This window comes from Globicephala melas, chromosome 15 (assembly GCF_963455315.2).
Source record: "Globicephala melas chromosome 15, mGloMel1.2, whole genome shotgun sequence".
In the NCBI taxonomy this organism is placed as follows: domain Eukaryota; kingdom Metazoa; phylum Chordata; class Mammalia; order Artiodactyla; family Delphinidae; genus Globicephala; species Globicephala melas.
The window spans coordinates 68,010,386-68,022,643 of record NC_083328.1 but is presented as its reverse complement, the minus strand read 5'-3'; the positions used below and the strand labels follow the sequence as shown (position 1 = coordinate 68,022,643).

At 41.3% G+C, this 12,258-nt stretch overlaps 1 protein-coding gene across 9 annotated transcripts in view; it reads left to right on the top strand.

Annotated features, from left to right (window-relative positions):
* The window catches only part of ZHX3 (zinc fingers and homeoboxes 3), a 141,956-nt gene that overhangs the window by 68,790 nt on the left and 60,908 nt on the right, over positions 1-12,258 (top strand). The gene's annotated exons all lie outside the window — the stretch shown is intronic.

The following is a 12,258-nucleotide window of genomic DNA, read 5'->3' as shown; positions in this document are numbered from 1 at the left end:
TGTGACCTCTCCCGTTGCGGAGCAACAGGCTCCGGACGCGCAGGCTCAGTGGCCATGGCTCACGGGCGCAGCTGCTCCGCGGCATGTGGGATCTTCCCGGACCGGGGCACGAACCCGTGTCCCCTGCATCGGCAGGCAGACTCTCAACCACTGCGCCACCAGGGAAGCCCTATTTGTAGTTTTTTTAAGGAACCTCCATACTGTTCTCCATAGTGGCTGTACCAATTCACATTCCCACCAACAGTGCAAGAGGGTTCCCTTTTCTCTACACCCTCTCCAGCATTTATTGTTTCTGGATTTTTTGATGATGGCCTTTCTGACTGGTGTGAGATGATATCTCATTGTAGTTTTGATTTGCATTTCTCTAATGATTAATGATGTTGAGCATTCTGTCATGTGTTTGTTGGCAGTCTGTATATCTTCTTTGGAGAAATGTCTGTCTAGGTCTTCTGCCCATTTTTGGATTGGGTTGTTTGTTTTTTTGTTATTGAGTTGCGCGAGGTGCTTATAAATTTTGGAGATTAATCTTTTGTCAGTTGCTTCATTTGCAAATATTTTCTCCCATTCTGAGGGTTGTCTTTTGGTCTTGTTTATGGTTTCCTTTGCTGTGCAAAAGCTTTGAAGTTTCATTAGGTCCCATTTGTTTATTTTTGTTTTTAATTCCATTTCTCTAGGAGGTGGGTCAAAAAGGATCTTGCTGTGGTTTATGTCATAGAGTGTTCTGCCTATGTTTTCCTCTAAGGGTTTGATAGTTTCTGGCCTTACATGTAGGTCTTTAATCCATTTTGAGTTTATTTTTGTGTATGGTGTTAGGGAGTGATCTAATCTCATGTACCTGTCCAGTTTTCCCAGCACCACTTATTGAAGAGGCTGTCCTTTCTCCACTGTACATTCCTGCCTTCTTTATCAAAGATAAGGTGACCATATGTGCGTGGGTTTATCTCTGGGCTTTCTATCCTGTTCCATTGATCTATCTTTCTGTTTTTGTGCCAGTACCATACTGTCTTGATTACTGTAGCTTTGTAGTATAGTCTGAAGTCAGGGAGCCTGATTCCTTCAGCTCCATTTTTCGTTCTCAATATTGCTTTGGCTATTTGGGGTCTTTTGTGTTTCCATACAAATTGTGAACTTTCTTGTTCTAGTTCTGTGAAAAATGCCAGTGGTAGTTTGATAGGGATTTCATTGAATCTGTAGATTGCTTTGGGTAGTAGAGTCATTTTCACAATGTTGATTCTTCCAATCCAAGAACATGGTATATCTCTCCGTCTAATTGTATCATCTTTAATTTCTTTCATCAGTGTCTTATAATTTTCTGCATACAGGTCTTATGTCTCCTTAGGTAGGTTTATTCCTTGGTAGTCTATTCTTTTTGTTGCACTGGTAAATGGGAGTGTTTTCTTGATTTCACTTTCAGATTTTTCATCATTAGTGTATAGGAATGCCAGAGATTTCTGTGCATTAATTTTGTATCCTGCTGCTTTACCAAATTCATTGATTAGCTCTAGTAGTTTTCTGGTAACATCTTTAGGATTCTCTATGTATAGTATCATGTCATCTGCAAACAGTGACAGCTTTACTTCTTTTCCAGTTTGGATTCCTTTTATTTCCTTTTCTTCTCTGATTGCTGTGGCTAAAACTTCCAAAACTATGTTGAATAAGAGTGGTGAGAATGGGCAACTTCCTTTTGTTCCTGATCTTAGTGGAAATGCTTTCTGTTCTTCACCATTGAGGACGATGTTGCCTGTGGGTTTGTCATATATGGACTTTATTATGTTGAGGAAAGTTCCCTCTGTGCCTACTTTCTGCAGCGTTTTTATCATAAATCGGTGTTGAATTTTGTTGATAGCTTTCTGTGCATCTATGGAGATGATCATATGGTTTTTCTCCTTCAGTTTGTTGATATGGTTTATCACATTGATTGATTTGCGTATATTGAAGAATCCTTGCATTCCTGGGATAAACCCCCGTTGATCATGGTGTATGATCCTTTTAATGTGCTGTTGGATTCTGTTTGCTAGTATTTTGTTGAGGATTTTTGCATCTGTGTTCATCAGTGATATTGGCCTGTAGTTTTCTTTCTTTGTGACATCCTTGTCTGGTTTTGGTATCAAGGTGATGGTAGCCTTGTAGAATGAGTTTGGGAGTGTTCCTCCCTCTGCTATATTTTGGAGGAGTTTGAGAAGGATAGGTGTTAGCTCTTCTGTAAATGTTTGATAGAATTTGCCTGTGAAGCCATCTGGTCCTGGGCTTTTGTTTGTTGGAAGATTTTTAATCACAATGTCAATTTCAGTGCTTGTGATTGGTCTGTTCGTATTTTCTATTTCTTCCTGATTCAGTCTTGGCAGGTTGTGCATTTCTAAGATTTTGTCCATTTCTTCCGGGTTGTTCATTTTATTGGCATATAGTTGCTTGTAGTAATCTCTCATGATCTTTTGTATTTCTGCAGTGTCAGTTGTTACTTCTCCTTTTTCATTTCTAATTCTGTTGATTTGAGTCTTCTCCCTTTTTTTCTTGATGATTCTGGCTAATGGTTTATCAATTTTGTTTATCTTCTCAAAGAACCAGCTTTTAGTTGTATTGATCTTTGCTATAGTTTCCTTCATTTCTTTTTCATTTATTTCTGATCTTATTTCTATGATTTCTTTTCTTCTGCTAACTTGGAGTTTTTTTGTTCTTCTTTCTCTAATTGCTTTAGGTGCAAAGTTAGGTTGTTTATTCGAGATGTTTCCTATTTCTTAAGGTAGGATTGTATTGCTATAAACTTCCCTCTTAGAACTGCTTTTGCTGCATCCCATAGGTTTGGGGTCGTCGTGTTTCCATTGTCATTTGTTTCTAGGTATTTTTTGATTTCCTCTTTGATTTCTTCAGTGATCACTTCGTTATTAAGTAGTGTATTGTTTAGCCTCCATGTGTTTGTATTTTTTACAGACCTTTTCCTGTAATTGATATCTAGTCTCATAGTGTTGTGGTCAGAAAAGATACTTGATACAATTCCAATTTTCTTAAATTTACTATGGCTTGATTTGTGACTCAAGATATAATCTATCCTGGAGAATGTTCCATGCGCACTTGAGAAAAATGTGTATTCTGTTGTTTTTGGATGGAACGTCCTAAAAATATCAATTAAGTCCATCTGGTTTAATTTATCATTTAAAGCTTGTGTTTCCTTATTTGTTTTCATTTTGAATGATCTGTCCATTGGTGAAAGTGGGGTGTTACAGTGCCCTACTATGAATGTGTTACTGTCGGTTTCCCCTTTTATAGCTGTTAGTATTTGCCTTATGTATTGAGGTGCTCCTATGTTGGGTGCATAAATATTTACAATTGTTATATCTTCTTTTTGGATTGATCCCTTGATCATTATGTAGTGTCCTTCTTTGTCTCTTCTAATAGTCTTTATTTTAAAGTCTCTTTTGTCTGATATGAGAATTGCTACTCCAGCTTTCTTTTGGTTTCCATCTGCATGGAATATCTTTTTCCATCCCTTTACTTTCAGTCCGTATGTGTCTCTAGGTCTGAAGTGGGTCTCTTGTAGACAGCATATCTGTGGGTTTTGTTTTTGTATCCATTCAGCCAATCTGTGTCTTTTGGTGAGAGCATTTAGTCCATTTACATTTAAGATAATTATTGATATGTATGTTCCTATTCCCATTTTCTTAATTGTTTTGGGTTCGTTATTGTAGGTCTTTTCCTTCTCTTGTGTTCCTTGCCTAGAGAAGTTCCTTTAGCAGTTGTTGTAGAGCTGGTTTGGTGGTGCTGAACTCTCTCAGCTTTTGCTTGTCTGTTCAGGTTTTAATTTCTCCATCGAATCTGAATGAGATCCTTGTTGGGTAGAGTAATCTTGGTTGCAGGTTTTTCTCCTTCATCACTTTAAATATGTCCTGCCAGTCCCTTCTGGCTTGCAGAGTTTCTGCTGAAATATCAGCTGTTAACCTTATGGGGATTCCCTTGTGTGTTATTTGTTGTTTTTCCCTTGCTGCTTTTAATATGTTTTCTTTGTATTTAATTGTTGACAGTTTGATTAATATGTGTCTTGGTGTATTTCTCCTTGGATTTATCCTGTATGGGACTCTCTGTGCTTCCTGGACTTGATTAACTATTTCCTTTCCCATATTAGGGAAGTTTTCAACTATAATCTTTTCAAATATTTTCTCAGTCCCTTTCTTTTTCTCTTCTTCTTCTGGAACCCCTATAATTCGAATGTTGGTGCGTTTAATGTTGTCCCAGAGGTCTCTGAGACTGTCCTCAGTTCTTTTCATTCTTTTTCTTTATTCTGCTCTGCAGTAGTTATTTCCATTATTTTATCTTCCAGGTCACTTATCCGTTCTTCTGCCTCAGTTATTCTGCTATTGATCCCATCTAGAGTATTTTTAATTTCATTTATTGTGTTGTTCATCGTTGTTTGTTTCATCTTTAGTTCTTCTAGGTCCTTGTTAAATGTTTCTTGCATTTTGTCTATTCTATTTCCAAGATTTTGGATCATCTTTACTATCATTATCCTGAATTCTTTTTCAGGTAGACTGCCTATTTCCTCTTCATTTGTTAGGTCTGGTGGGTTTTTATCTTGCTCCTTCATCTGCTGTGTGTTTTTCTGTCTTCTCATTTTGCTTATCTTACTGTGTTTGGGGTCTCCTTTTTGCAGGCTGCAGGTTCGCAGTTCCTGTTGTTTTTGGTGTCTGTCTCCAGTGGCTAAGGTTGGTTCAGTGGGTTGTGTAGGCTTCCTGGTGGAGGGGACTGGTTGCTGTGTTGTGGTGGATGAGGCTGGATCTTGTCTTTCTGGTGGGCAGGTCCACGTCTGGTGGTGTGTTTTGGGGTGTCTGTGGCCTTATTATGATTTTAGTCAGCCTCTTTGCTGCTGATGGGTGGGGTTGTGTTCCTGTCTTGCTAGTTGTTTGGCATAGGATGTCCAGCACTGTAGCTTGCTGGTCGTTGAGTGAAGCTGGGTGCTGGTGTTGAGATGGGAGATTTTCGGTGTTTGATATTATGTGGAGCTGGGAGGGGTCTTGTTGACCAGTGTTCGAAGTTGGCTCTCCGACCTCAGAGGCATAGCACTGACTCCTGGCTTCAGCACCAAGAGCCTTTCATCCACACTGCTCAGAATAAAAAGTAGAAAAAAAGAATTAGTAGAAGTAGAAAGAAAGAAAGAAGGAAGGAAGGAAGGAAGGAAGGAGAGGGAGGGAGGGAGGGAGGAAGGAAGGAAAAAAAAGAAAGAAAGAAGATAAAGTAAAATAAAATAAAGTAAGGTAAAATATAATAACGTTATTAAAATAAAAAATAATTAAGAAAAAAATTAACCAAAAAACGGATGGATAGAACCCAAGGACAAATGGTGGAAGCAAAGCTATACAGAGAAAATCTCACACAGAAGCATACACATACACACTCACAAAAAGAGGAAAAGGGGAAAAAATCATAAATCTTGTTCTCAAAGTCCACCTCCTCAATTTGGGATGATTCGTTGTCTATTCATGTATTCCACAGATGCAGGTACATCAGGTTGATTGTGGAGCTTTAATCCGCTGCTTCTGAGGCTGCTGGGAGAGATTTCCCTTTCTCTTCTTTGTTCTCACAGCTCCCAGGGGCTCAGCTTTGGATTTGGCCCCACCTCTGCGTGTAGGTCGCCGGAGGGCGTCTGTTCTTCGCTCAGACAGGACGGGGTTAAAGGAGCAGCTGCTTGGGGACTCTGGCTCACTCAGGCCGTGGGGGAGGGAGGGGCACGGAGTGCGGGGCGGCAGAGGCCGGCGTGACGTTGCATCAGCCTGAGGTGCGCCGTGCTTCTCCCGAGGAAGTTGTCCCTGGATCCTGGGACGCTGGCAGTGGCGGGCTGCACAGGCTTCCTGGAAGGGGGATGTGGATAGTGACCTGTGCTCGCACACAGGCTTCTTGGTGGCAGCAGCAGCAGCCTTAGCATCTCACGCACATCTCTGGGGTCCGCGCTTTTAGCCGCGTCTCGTGCCCGTCTCTGGAGCTCCTTTAAGCAGTGCTCATAATCCCCTCTCCTCGAGCACCAGGAAACAAAGAGGGAAGAAAAAGTCTCTTGCCTCTTCAGCAGCTCCAGACTTTTCCCCGGACTCCCTCCCGGCTAGCCGTGGTGCACTAACCCCCTTCAGGCTGTGTTCACGCCGCCAACCCCAGTCCTCTCCCTGCGCTGCTCCGACCGAGCCTCAGCTCCCAGCCCCGCCTGCCCCGGCGGGTGAGCAGACAAGCCTCTCGGGCTGGTGAGTGCCGGTGAGTGCCAGTCGGCACCGATCCTCTGGGTGGGAATCTCTCCGCTTTTCCTTCTGCACGCCTGTGGCTGCGCTCTCCTCCGCGGCTCCGAAGATTCCCCCACCGCCACCCGCAGTCTCCGCCCGCGAAGGGGCTTCCTAGTGTGTGGAAGCCTTTCCTCCTTCACAGCTCCCTCCCACTGGTGCAGGTCCCGTCCCTATCCTTTTGTCTCTGTTTATTCTATTTTCTTTTGCCCTACCCAGGTACGTGGGGGAGTTTCTTGCCTTTTGGGAGGTCTGAGGTATTCTGCCAGCGTTCAGTAGGTGTTCTGTAGGAGTAGTTCCACCTGTAGATGTATTTCTGGTGTATCTGTGGGGAGGAAGGTGATCTCCGCGTCTTACTCTTCCGCCATCTTCCCCTCGTCCTCTAATTCTATTGATTTAAGTCTTCTCCCTTTTTTTCTTGTTGAGTCTGGCTAATGGTTTATCACTTTTATCTTCTCAAAGAACCAGCTTTTAGTTTTGATGTTTGCTATTGTTTCCTTCATTTATTTTTCATTTTTTTCTGACCTGATATTTATGATTTCTTTCCTTCTGCTAACTTTGGGGGTTTTTTTGTTCTTCTTTCGCTAATTGCTTCAGGTGTAAGGTTAGGTTGTTGATTTGAGATGTTTCTTGTTTCTTGAGGTAGGATTGTATTGCTATAAACTTCCCTCTTTGAACTGCTTTTGCTGCATCCATAGGTTTTGGGCCGTCGTGTTCTCATTGTCATTTGTTTCTAGATATTTTTTGATTTCCTCTTTGATTTCTTCAGTGATCTCTTGGTATTTAGTACTGTATTGTTTAGCTTCCATGTGTTTGTATTTTTGACAGATTTTTTCCTGTAATTGATATCTCGTCTCATAGCATTGTGGTTAGAAAAGATACTTGATACGATTTCAGTTTTCTTAAATTTACCAAGGCTTGATTTGTGACCCAAGATATGATCTGTCCTGGAGAATGTTCCATGAGCACTTGAGAAGAAAGTGTATTCTGTTGTTTTTGGATGGAATGTCTTATAAATATCAATTAAGTCCATCTGGTTTAATGTATCATTTAAAGCTTGTGTTTCCTTATTTATTTTCATTTTGGATGATCTGTCCATTGGTGAAAGTGGGGTGTTAAAGTCCCCAACTATGATTGTGTTACTGTCGATTTCCCCTTTTATGGCTGTTAACATTTGCCTTAGGTATTGATGTGCTCCTATGTTGGGTGCATAAATATTTACAATTGTTACATCTTCTTCTTGGATTGATCCCTTGATCATTATGTAGTGTCCTTTTTTATCTCTTGTAATAGTCTTTATTTTAAAGTCTGTTTTGTCTGATAGGAGAATTGCTACTCCATCTTTCTTTTGATTTCCATTTGCATGGAATATCTTTTTCCATCCCCTCAATTTCAGTCTGTATGTGTCCCTAGGTCTGAAGTGGGTCTCTTGTAGACAGCATATATACGGGCCTTGTTTTTGTATCCATTCAGCCAGTCTGTGTCTTTTGGTTGGAGCATTTAATGCATTTACATTTAAGGTAATTGTTGATATGTATGTTCCTATTCCCATTTTCTTAATTGTTTTGGGTTTGTTATTGTAGGTCTTTTCCTTCTCTTGTGTTTCCTGCCTAGAGAAGTTCCTTTAGCATTTGTTGTAAAGCTGGTTTGGTGGTGCTGACTTCTTTTAGCTTGTGCTTATCTGTTCAGGTTTTAATTTCTCCATCGAATCTGAATGAGATCCTTGCTGGGTAGAGTAATCTTGGTTGTAGGTTTTTCCCTTTCATCACTTTAAATACGTCCTGCCACTCCCTTTTGGCTTGCAGAGTTTCTGCTGAAAGGTCAGCTGTTAACCTTATGGGGATTCCCTTGTATGTTATTTTCCCCGTGCTGCTTTTAATACTTTTTCTTTGTATTTAATTTTTTTTTTTTTTTTTTTTTTTTTTGCGGTATGCGGGCCTCTCACTGTTGTGGCCTCTCCCATTGCGGAGCACAGGCTCCGGACGCGCAGGCTCAGTGGCCATGGCTCACAGGCCCAGCCGCTCTGCGGCTTGTGGGATCCTCCTGGACCTGGGCACGAACCTGTGTCCCCTGCATCGGCAGGCGGACTCTCAACCACTGCGCCACCAGGGAAGCCCTGTGTTTAATTTTTGATAGTTTGATTAATATGTGTCTTGGCGTGTTTCTCCATGGATTTATCGTGTATGGGACTCTCTGTGCTTCCTGGACTTGATTGACTATTTCCTCTCCTATCTTAGGGAAGTTTTCAACTGTAATCTCTTCAAATATTTTCTCAGTCCCTTTCTTTTTCTCTTCTTACTTCTGGGACCCCTGTAATTCGAATGTTGGTGCGTTTAATGTTGTCCCAGAGGTCTCTGGGACTGTCCTCAATTCTTTTCATTCTTTTCTCTTTATTCTCCTCTGTGGTAGTTTTTTCCACTATTTTATCTTCCAGGTCACTTATCCATTCTTCTGCCTCAGTTATTCTGCTATTGATTCCTTCTAGAGAATTTTAAATTTCATTTATTGTGTTGTTCATCATTGTTTGTTTGCTCTTTACTTCTTCTACGTCCTTGTAAATGTTTCTTGTATTTTCTCTATTCTATTTCCAAGATTTTGGATCATCTTTACTATCATTATCCTGAATTCTTTTTCAGGTAGACTGCGTATTTCCTCTTCCTTTGTTTGGTCTGGTGGGTTTTTACCTTCTTCATCTGCTGTGTGTTTCTCTGTCTTCTCATTTTGCTCAACTCACTGTGTTTGGGGTTTCCTTTTCGCAGGCTGCAGGTGCATAGTTCCCTTTGTTTTTGGTGTTTGCCCCCAGTGGGTGAGGTTGGTTCAGTGGCTTGTGTAGATTTCCTGGTGGAGGGGACTGGTTGCTGTGTTCTGGTGGATGAGGCTGTATCTCGTCTTTCTGATGGGCAGGACCGCGTCCGGTGGTGTGTTTTGGTTGTCTGTGGCCTTATTATGATTTTAGGCAGCCTCTTTGCTGCTGATGGGTGGGGTTGTGTTCCTGTCTTGCTAGTTGTTTGGCGTAGGGTTTCTAGCACTGTAGCTTGCTGGTCGTTGAGTGGAGCTGGGTCTTAGCATTGAGATGGAGCTCTCTGGGAGAGCTTTTGCTGTTTGATATTACGTGGAGCCGGGAGGTCTCTGGTGGACCAATGTCCCGAACTCGGCTCTCCCACCTCAGAGGCACAGGCCTGACACCCTGCCGGAACACCAAGACCCTGTCAGCCACATGGCTCCACACTCTGGAAGCCCACACTCCAGAGGCCCTCCTTTCGATGTGCTTCCTCTCCCTGCTGCACAGGTCCTAACCAAATGACATTATTAAGAAAGTGGAAAGACAATCTACAGAATGGGAGAAAATATGCAAATCTGAGAAGGGCCTAGTATCCATAATACATTAAAAAAAAAAAAGACCTCTAACAACTCAACAACAAAAAGAAAAACAACACAATTATAATATGGGCAAAGACTTCATTGGACATTTATCCAAAGAAGATATACAAATGGCCAACAAGTATATGAAAAGATGTGCAACGTCATTGGTCATTAAGGAAATGCAAATCAGCCACAATGAGATACTACTTCACACCCCCAAGGATGGCTATAATTTAAAAACATCCCAAACGCAGAATATGACGTGTTGGTGAGGATGTCAGACCTTTGTGCTTTGCTGGCGAGAATGTAAAATTGCATAGCCACCGTGGAGAACAGTTTGGCAGTTCCTCAGAAAGTTAAATATAGACTTAACCACATGACCCAGCAGTTATACCTCTGGGTACATACCCCAAACAATTGAAGACAGGTATTCAAACAAATACTTGTACACAGATGTTCCTAGCAGCACTATTCACAGCAGCCAAAAGGTAGGAACAACCCAGATGTCCATCAGTGGATGAATGGGTGAACAAAATGTGATTTATCCATACAATGGAATATTTTTTAGCCATAAAAAGGAGTAAAGTACTGATGCAGTGATAATGTGGAAACACCTCAAAACATCATGCTAAGTGAAAGAAGGCAGACGCAAAAGGTCACATATTGTGTGATTACATTTATGTGAAATGTCCGGAATAGATAAATTCATTGAGACAAAGAGCATATTAGTGGTTGCCAGGGGCTGGAGCAGGGGGAATGGTAGTGACTGATTCATGAGTACAAGGTTTCATTTGGGGATGACTAAAATGTTTTGGAACTAGATACAGGTGAGGGTTGTACAGCATTGTGAATATACTAAATGCCATTGAATTGTACACATTAAAATGGTTAATTTTATGTTATGTGAATTTTCCCTCAAATTAAAAAAATTGCATCATATAGTTTTTGTGATCTCATAAATAACTGTGGCTTTGCTGTCATGGTTACCTTGTGACTGTTGGAATCCATGTACTTTGTAGCATTAATACATTGGGAAAGTTCTTTCCAGCTGTGGGCAAGAAAACACGAAGACAGATGATCCCAAGTGGGTTTCGTCATAGAATAACAGTTAAGGAATATAGCCTTTTCTTTTTGACTTGTGGAAGCTGTTGAAACTTCTACCTTGAGTGCGCCCTTGGTTGTTTTAAAGTGTGATCTGGACTGATAGGATTTGGTCTCTTCATTTAATTTGAAAGAGCGTGTTTAAAGTAACTTTATAGTATTTGGCGATGGAGCAGCTTTTGGTTTTATGAAAATTAGGAGTAATTTCTCAAGAATGTGAGCTATACATATGGAATTGCAGTAAGATTTTTCTGGTGGTTTGCTGTGTTGCACTGCTAGACATCTGTGACACTTTCGAAAGCCATTACAAGTGCTTTTTATTATAAGTGGAATTGGTGTCAGGAATAAGAAATTTTTTGTGTGTGCAAAAACTAAAATCCTTAGTTTCTTATTTTAATCTTATACCTGTTTTGTTTTTTGAAGGAGGGACTTTAAGTTAGATTCTAGCAAAGAGATCTGAGCTTGAGAAGAGCGTCTTAACTCAGAAAGGTAGCAGTGCTTTGCCAGTGATCGTGAAGCTTTTCTTTATGTATGGAGTTGATGCTTCTGCCTCAGGGTCATGCTCCTGCCCCTGTGTTGTATGTAGACTTGTTTCTCAAGCAGATGTTATTTATGCTAGTTGTCTTGCACGCTTCCACCTGGCTCCTCTCATGACCCACAACGTGCCATCCAGGCTAAGGGTTTGCAGACTTGAAGCAAACAAAGCGAAGTGGTTTGTAGTGGATTGAACCCACAGCTAGTTAAAGCTCTTAGAGCAGTGCCTGACACAGAGTAAAAGCTTGACATGTGTATGCTAAAGACATAAGAATGATGGGGAAAGATCACTCGGTGCTGCGCTGGGTCTTTCTTGGGGTGCGCGGCTTCTCTAATTGTGATGCATGGGCTTAGTTGCCCCGCGGCATGTGGGATCTTAGTTCCCTGACCAGGGATTGAACCCACATCCCTTACACTGGAGGACCACCAGGGAAGTCCCCAGGGTGCTTTTTCGAGGGGCAAACTTGTTAACATTCAGATATTCGTAGTCCCTACTCTCTCGTGTACCCATGCACCGTTTGAAGTTCTGAGACCCTCTGGTATACTCACTTGAGGGCCATTTTACTGGGCATCTCAACCAAAGAGAATGCTTTGGGAAAGAAAGAAAGAACTCAAAAGCAGTGGTTTTTCAACTGCTTCCCAAGTAATTTTAGGATCATGTGAAGCATTTCTGGTTGTTTGTTGAAAACATAGTTACTGTCTCATTCATTAAGCAAGAGCTACCATGTGTCTGTCATTGGGTAGAATGGGATGACATAGGGATAAGGGTCAGAGACAAAAGATGAAGATAACATAACTCCTTAGCCCGGAACTCAGTCTAGACCATTTTTTGTACCTCTAGAATCCATGTCAGGAAAACCCCAGGGCTTTGAATGGAAGAGCATCAGAAAATAGCACATCCTTAATGGTACTCACCCTTGAAGTTGTAAGGCTACGCATCAATTAATTTTTAAAAATATTATTCATTTATTTATTTATTTAGTTGCGTCGGGTGTTAGTTGCGGCAGGC